Source organism: Antechinus flavipes, chromosome 5 (assembly GCF_016432865.1).
Source record: "Antechinus flavipes isolate AdamAnt ecotype Samford, QLD, Australia chromosome 5, AdamAnt_v2, whole genome shotgun sequence".
Taxonomy (NCBI): Eukaryota; Metazoa; Chordata; class Mammalia; order Dasyuromorphia; family Dasyuridae; genus Antechinus; species Antechinus flavipes.
In genome coordinates, this window is record NC_067402.1 from 239,090,824 (window position 1) to 239,099,489 (window position 8,666).

At 38.7% G+C, this 8,666-nt stretch overlaps 1 pseudogene; it reads right to left on the reverse strand.

Moving 5' to 3' along the window:
• Window positions 1–2,629: 2,629 nt before the first annotated feature.
• Window positions 2,630–3,496, reverse strand: LOC127538722 (clathrin light chain B-like; annotated as a pseudogene).
• Between the last annotated feature and the right edge of the window lie 5,170 nt (window positions 3,497–8,666).

The following is an 8,666-nucleotide window of genomic DNA, read 5'->3' on the forward strand; positions in this document are numbered from 1 at the left end:
GGGTAGTAGAAGGAAGCCAGGAGCTGAATAAGTTTCTTTCAGAATTTTCTGATGGCTGTCAATGGCCATTTGGTACCAATTCCCCAAGAAATTAATCATGAAGGATAACATTGCATCTAGCAAGGATGTGACCAGGAAGAAGTGGATGAAAGGAACCTTTAAACACTGGAGAATTACTAAAACACTAAAATCAGAGTTGGAAGAAAAGGGATGTCCCCAAGATGACTCTTCCCAAGTGCAATCCAACTTTCAAAGCTTAATCATGCATCAGCTAGTATCTGGGGGTGATCTGCCTAGCATTGATCCCCCAAATCTGGAAATCAGGCTTTCTGGATGGTCAAAGAAAGCTTCTTAAAATTCAGAAAAAAGATGTCCGCTACTGTGTCTGAGGAAGTATGGATGAGAGATGTGTTGAGCACTGTGACTGTCTCCAACTATAGTTCTTTTCATCTGCTTAGCTGAGAGAACCACCATCTAGAAAACTTGATTTTGTAAAAAATTTTTTTATGCTGGTCCCTTCAGGAAGCTGATCCTGTGCCCTTGGTTAAAGACCTTCCTGCTTGCCCTCACATACTAGATAGCATAGATGCTTGCTATCTGTCTACATATGTGTTCTGTCCCCCTTCTAAACTGTCAGCTCCGCATATACTTTCAAATTTCGCCCAACTTGAATCAGAGTTTTGCACAGAGCAAAAGCTTTTAAAACGTCTTATGAAATGAATTGAAGCTGATTACACATTACCTCTCCTCAAATAATCTCTATTCTAATCAAACTAGCTTACTGGTACAGGACCTATTTCCCACCCTTAAGCCTTTGCAGAGTGTACCCCATGAGGAAAATTCTTTCTTCACTTCCTTCTCTCAGAATCTCTGACAGCCTTCAAGGCTCAGCTCAAGTGCCTTCTCCACCAATGGCATTCCTTGTTCTCCTAGTTGTCCCATAATTCCTTTGCATTAATTTTGTGTACATCCTGTATGAGTTTGTGAGTGAGAGTGAGCATGCTGTCACCCTGGTAGGATATAAGCTCTTTGAGGGCATGAGCCTTCTTTTATCTTTGTATCTCCAATATCTAGCACAGTGCCTGGTTCACGTAGGTGCATAATAAATTCTCATTGATAAATTGATTAGCTGAGGAGAAGGCTGGAGCTATAATCAAGATAGAGGCTGAGGTTCTACTCAAGCAAGAGACTTGGGCTCTTATCAAGAAGGCTGCGATTATGGCTAGGGAAAAGACAAGGATGCCAGTTATTGAGAAAAATGGTACTATCACCCAGGTAGGGACTGGCCATGGTCATGGAAATGGAAATGAACAGAAAATATCAAACCTAGAATAGACAAACCTTTACTTAAATATAGCCTAGGCTATCAGATTTAAAAAATGGATGCCTTTCTGTTCCCTCATGAGGGAAGAGACTTAAAGAATGGACAGTGTAATGGGGAGTGAAGGCAATAGTATGTGCTAAGTAATCTGTAGTGAATATCCACCATTGACCACTGTAGCTACCCTTTCCTATCTAAAGAAATGTTAGTCTTTCTTCTAGGTCATGACTTTTCTGGGAGGCCTGGGAGAGTCAGGTCTGAATCAGGAGAACCTGTAATTGCTCAAAATTTTTTATAGGACTAAGGACTAAGACCATCCCCTCTTTTTAGCTAAGTTCAGAGGAAACCACCAGTAGAGCAACCTACTCTTGCCTCTTCCGCTTCTTCTCCTTCCTGAATTCTCACTATTTCCATTTTTCCTACTTCATTTTCTTTCCAACCTCAATACATTTATTTTGTAAACATCCTATATTTCCTTATCTGTGAACATGTCTTATTTCTCTAAAGGAATATAAGCTCTTTTGAGGGCAGGAACTGTCTTTTGTACTTGTATCTGAAGTACCTAACAGTGTCTGACATGTAGTAGACAATTAATCAGTGCTCATTGGTTCGTTGATTGCTGGATCAATTGATTCCTTACCCAACCATAGCTCATTATTTCTCCATTTTTATAAGATGGGTCTGAAAGTTAATTTCAGTCATGATTCAGCATCTTCCATTAGAATGGCCTCTGACCAATGAGATGCTCTCAAAAACTGGGGACACTACAGCAGATGTTTGGGGATACCACAAAGGCCAGAGAAGTCTATAAGTGGTTCCCACATGTTTTAAATGGCATGTGCTCTTGGAAATCCAAGAAGGTCATGTTGCTGAGCAAGACTAATATGACTTAGAGCAAGAAATGACCTTGAGGTCATCTGGTGAAATCCTCTTGTCTTACAGATGAGTAAACTGAATCCTGGAGAAAAGAAAGGACTTTGCAATGATCACACAGGTAGTAGGAAGGGACCAATACAAATGGCAGCCCAGCTTGGATTGTAGCTTCCAAAGATACAAGAATGATAATAAATAAGTGCAAAAAGAGTTAACAATACCACCTTCAAACCAAGAAAAATAAAAGACCTGGGAGACTTAGTGGTCATGATGTGGCAAACCAATGGTATATATGACACCTAAGGTGGTGAGTTTGAGAAGGAAGAGGCCAGGGAGGGGGCTCCCTTTGCCCCAAAGGATAGGGGAGACAGCTTCTTCTTCCCTCCTCTCTTTTTCCTCTGCCTCGGCCTCCTCGCCCTCTGCTCTTTGGTAGCCCTAGCGGGGTGCTGAGCGGGACAGTGGATTTTGTTTCAGGGAGATAAGCATAGATCACATGCAGGATCCATCCTTGCACTGCCTGCTGCTCTTGGGATTGAAGTCACACAGCTGGGCCACCTTCTCCCATTCTGTGCCAGGTACCTTTTCCTCAGATTTCTTCAGGAAGGCCTCTTTGGATGCTCTGTTGCCAACTTTGTTTTTCTTCACCTGCTCATTCTGTCGCACGTTCCATTCTTCAAGGTCCCTCTTTGCCTTCTCTCACCATTCTTGCTCAGTCACCTTAGAAGCTGCATCCAGCTCTAGCAAATGCTTCTTCTGCTCCTCTCTCCACTTTCTGATGCTCTCTGGTTTCTGGCTCAGGCTGTGTGCCTGGGCTACAGCAGCATAGACATCAGAAGGACTGTTGTCTTCCTGGAACATATCTCCATTGACTGTAGTCCCTGTGTTTTCAATGCCAGTTCCATTTTCAGCTGCCGGCTGCTGCAGAGCTCCTTCAGCGCCTCCAAAACCCTCATCGTTTTCAATGCCTGTGATCTCACACTCCTGCTGGGCCAGGAAAGCAGCTGCTAGGTCCTCCTGCGCTGGCCCTGGGGCCCCACTGCCGGAGGAGAATAAGCTATAGTTTACCCGACCTTCTATCCACTGCCTCGCCAAATGTGTGCCCAGCCCGAGTGCCTATTCCTCTGCCCACCCCTCCACTCCACCCCCTGGCACACAAGACACAGCAGTAACCCGACACTGCCAGACGAGCTGAGCAGGCCTGGGGAGGGGAGAAGAGGGCAGAAGAAGGCCGGAGCTGGGCCCAACACCACGAAGAAATCTTTTCCTATAGGGCTCAGCTGTCACTGCGGCTAAAGGAGTCATTATTTCCAATATAACTGAGCGTACCTAACAAATGTTAAACTACTCATTTCAGTAGGCTGTGAATAATAATGTTTCAGGTAGCTTTAAAAATGTTTAGCAATACGGGATTTTCTCAGCTGTGAGAAAAACAGACAAGTTGAATCAGACTTATTGTCTGTCTACAGCTGTCCCCCATGCCTGGGATGCTTTCCCTCCTTATCTCTGTCTTTTTCCTGTCTTTCTTCACTTTCTTCAAGTCCCTGAAAATTCTACTTTCTACAAGAAGTTTTTCCAAATCCAACTAATGCTTATTCTCTTTCTATCTTGTTTATATTAGTTTTTTTGTTTGCATGTTGTCTCTTCCATTAGATTGTGAGCTAATTGACAACAGGAACAGTTTTTGCCTTTCTTGGTATCCGTAGCACTTAGCACAGTGCCTGGCACATAGTAGGCACTTAATAAATCTTATTAATTATTAACTAAATTATTATTAATAAAAACAATATTTTGTTAGTGTAGAATGTTAGTGTAGAAAGGTATGGCAGTTTCTGAAGTAAATCTCATTAGAGATATGTCAATACAAGTTCCAATTTCCATAATAACACATTATGGATTTGTTATCCTTGAATTTAATTACACATAAGAAAAAAGTCCCAAAAGTTTTCTGGTTAGTAGAGGTCAGCAATTTGACCCACTCCAGTGGGAAGGTACCCTGAGAGGATGATGGGGTGAAGAAACAGTAGAGGTTGAAGTATAGACCTTGTCAGTCTATGTTATTCTTAGTTCTGGTAGTATTTAATGTGATATTTCCTTCCAGAATCAGCAAAGTTAAACTGATTATGAAGCAGTATATGGCAATTTTTTTGCTCAGTGGATTCCAAAGCCAGGAGTAGAGAAGGAAGAGATATAGGAATTTCATTTTGATATAGGGAACTCCCAAATAAGGAAATTCTCTTCTCCATGCAGGTTAGCTACTTTTCTGTTATTTAGTATTTTTTGCCATTCTTCTTCTTCTTCTTCTTCTTCTTCTTCTTCTTCTTCTTCTTCTTCTTCTTCTTCTTCTTCTTCTTCTTCTTCTTCTTTTTAGTGAAAGCTTTTTATTTACAAAGCATATGCATGGGTAATTTTTCCAACATTGACCCTTGCAAAAACTTTTGTTCCAAATTTCCCCTCCTACTCTCCACTTCCTCCTCTAGCTGGCAGGTAGTCCAATACATGTTAAATATGTTGAAATACATGTTAGATCCAATATATGTATATATATTTTTATAGTTATCTTGCCACACAAGAAAAATCAGATCAAGAAGGAAGAAAAAGAAAAACTGAGAAAGAAAATATAATGCAAGCAAATAACAACAGAAAGAGTGAAAATGCTATATTGTGTTATACACTTAGTTCCCACAGTTCTCTCTCTGAATGTAGATGGCTCTCTTTATCACTAAACAAGTGGAACTGGTTTGAATCATCTCATTGTTGAAAAGAGCCGCTTCCATCAGAACTGATCATCATATAGTCTTCTTGTTGCCATGTATAATGATCTCCTGGTTTTGCTCATTTCACTTAGCATCAGTTCATGTAGGTCTCTCCAAGCCTGTCTGAAATCATTCTGCTGGTTATTTCTTATAGAACAATAGTATTCCATAGCATACATATATCATAATTTATTCAGCCATTCTCCACTTGATGGGCATCCACTCCCGTAGATTCTCTGTACATGGAGTTTGCACCGCCCCACAGACTCTGCCTGTTTGTGCTCAGCAGTTTGTGCTTCTCTGCCTCCCTCCCGATTCCAGTTGAAAAGACCAGACTTTTTCTGGTCTTGGTGATCTTTGAAATTATCTTCTGCTGATAATTTGTTGAGCTTCCAATATTTGTGGGTTCTGCTGGTCCAGAGCTAATTCAGAGGCTGGTTTTGCTAATTAATCTGAGGGTTGTAGAGAAGGTCAGAGAGAAATGTGTGTCATCTCCACCATCTTGGCTTTAGCCTCTACAATTTAGTCTTTGAGAATTGTCTAAGACACTAAGATGTTAAGTGGCTTAATTAAGATGTCAGCCAACATAACAAAAGGGGGAACTTGAACCTAGGTTCAGACAAAGTATTACTATTTGCTTTCCTGCTGCACTATTTACCTCTCAGGGCTATGTTACTATATATAAAATATTTTGCATACTTTAACACCATATAAATACTAGCTATTATAATTATTGTTTCCTCTATTCCAATGTGAGCTTCTGGAGAGTAGGAACTATCTTTCCAATATATATTTCTAGTGTTTAGCATATAATAAATATTTAATAAATGCTTCATACTCATTTAGAACATGGTCCTTGCCTAATTTAAAGAGCTAATGGAATGGATGTTTAGAAGTAGCTGTAACATCAGGTGGAACATAAGAAGTGTTGAAGAGTAATCCAAAGAGACATCTGAACAAAAAGAAATCACTGTCATCTTGGTTACTCAGAAATGGGTTGCTGAAGGAGGAAGTCACCACTTTGGCCCATGAAAAGCAGATTATTAGTAAAGGTGGAAAGTATAAGCTAAGAATTCAGAAATTGGAGAGGGCAGAATGAGTAGGAAGGAGAATGAATAGCCTACTTTAGCTGGAACATAGTATATTATGTATAGAGAAGTTATAGCTAGATTTCCAATTATTGAAGAGATGATTAATCTTTCTTGCAATTCTTTCCCTCATGGGTACATCAAGGTTGTATCTCTTTGGAGAACATTGTGTCAATCATGGCTTTCTTGACAAAAGTCCTATCATTTTCCTTTGAATGCTGGTGTTTATTCCCTTTCTGCTTCATTCAACATCTAGTACTGGAAGGTGTATAGTTCCAAATGAATAAGTATAGAAATCAGAGTGTTCTTGTAATGGGGATGAAACATATCCTCTCTAAATGAATTTAAATCTATAGTCTGCTTGACTTTTTATTTTTGGCAGTGAATGGGTTAAAAAACTCTAGAGGATACAGCTAGATAGTGATATGGTTAGAACACTGGCCTGGGAGTCAGGACAATATGACTTCAAATCCAACTTCAGGCACTTGATATTTATTAGTTGTGTGACCCTGGGCAAGTCGCTTAACCCTGATTATCTCATCAACAAAACAAAACAAAACAAAAAACAACTCTATACCATCACATTGAGCAGCTAGGTAATGCAATGGATAGAGTGCCAGATCTAAAGTCAGGAAATCCCATATTCCTGAGTTCAAATTTGGCCTCAGATACTTACTAGCTGTGTGATCATGGGTAAATTAATTAATCTTTTTTAACTTCAGTTTTTTCATCTGTAAAATGAAATGGAGAAGGAAATGGCAAATCACTCCAGGATCTTTGCCAAGAAAACCCCAAATGGGTTTATAAACAATCAGATACATCATCCAAAAGCTTAATGTTTTCCAAATATAAATATTTATCATTTAGGAGCCATGTATATGTAGAGAAAGCTCAGTTTGATATAAGTAATATTGTTTTTAAAGAATCATATTTAAAACTCTAATGTTTACTCTTGGGACTTTAATCCCTTTGTGTTTGCTTGTCACATTGCTATCTGGGGCTATCTTCTATCCTCATTGGTTGGCTTCTTCTAGGACCAACATTTTGGAAAGAATCTGTCATCCCAGAGTTGCCTGACTTTCTCCATATTCTATCTTTTTTCTTTCAATTGTTTCATTGTCTTCAGGGATATAGTTATTTCCTCCACTTCTCCTAGCATTCATGTTGTCTTTTCCCATTTAAGGTAATATCCTTAAGGACAGACTGTCTTGTTGGCTTGTTATTCTATTCCAGTACCATTGCAAAATATATCTATTTCTGTATCTATCTTTTTGCTTTATTAAATTAGATATTAATGGGTTTTTTTGGTAAATCTATTCATATATTCTGTGCCAGTTCCTAGTACAAGTAGTGTGGTTATATTATGCATTAATTTATTGGTTATCTCAGGAAGATTGACATGACAGAATGAGGCAATGGATACTTGATAAATTTGGAATGACTGATTTCAGTTCTGCTTTGAAAGATAACAGATGAACAATATGAGCCTTTGTATGGTTGGTGATCAGTTTGGTGATTATAACATGAATGATAGGATCAAGGACCTCTATCAAAAAGTCTCATAAATAGAATGAATATGGAATAAAATGTAGATAAGAAAGAATGAAAAGAATACACAGTTTTAGCATTATGGATGCTGAATTTTCTATGCCAGAATCTGCAAATACAATTAAAATTTTTCTGTCATTGAGTTATGCTTGGCAGATCATTTATTACATTGATCTTGAAGGTGATAATATTTATCACAGGATAATCCCTTAGCAGAATGTGCATGATTTTATAGACATCCTGATGATTCATGACTCTTTGCTATTGGTCATTTATCTTTGGGCTATTATCTTTGTGTTTGTTTGTGCTGCTGGTTTTGGTAGCTAGAGAAGAGATGAAGTATAGCATATTATTAATGGGAGCATACCTTGAAGAATGAAAGTGCACTTGCTGGGTGTAGTGGTGTGTGCCTATAAACTCTCCTTCTGGGGGAAATTAAAGGAAATGGATTGGTTGATATTAGGAGTCCCGAGATACAGTAGGACTAAAGCCAACTGAGTGTTCACACCAAGTTAGATGAACCCACATGAATGTGGGGCTACCAGACTGTTGAAGGATGGATGACTAGCCCAGTAAAATAGACCACATCAAAACTTCTGTGCAGAGAAGTATTAAGAATGGACCTTTGGGAGGATATTACTCTTTCAGCCCCGTAAGATAGGGATATCCTGAATTTTTTTAAAAATGGATAAATTTCCATATATTTCATTAGAGCTGGGGTTCTTACTTTTTTTTTTCTGTCATTGAACCCTCTGTCAGTCTGGTGAAACTTATGGACTGCTCTTCAGATAAATGTTGTAGAGGGCATAAAACAAAATACATAGGATTAGAAAGAAGTCAATTATATTAAAACATAATTATTAAAATATAAAAAATTAATGGGCCTCAGTTAAGAATTTCTTGGTTAGAGGCAATTTTTAAATCAAAATTGAAAATATAACTAAAATAATCAATATGTTATTTAGATCATCATATTTCAAATACATATAGATCCTTTCTCAGTTATCTACCAAGAAGTTAGGATGAGCATCTTATCATTTGCCTTAATGCTTGCCTGGCTCCCTATTCCCTTTTTCCCCTGTC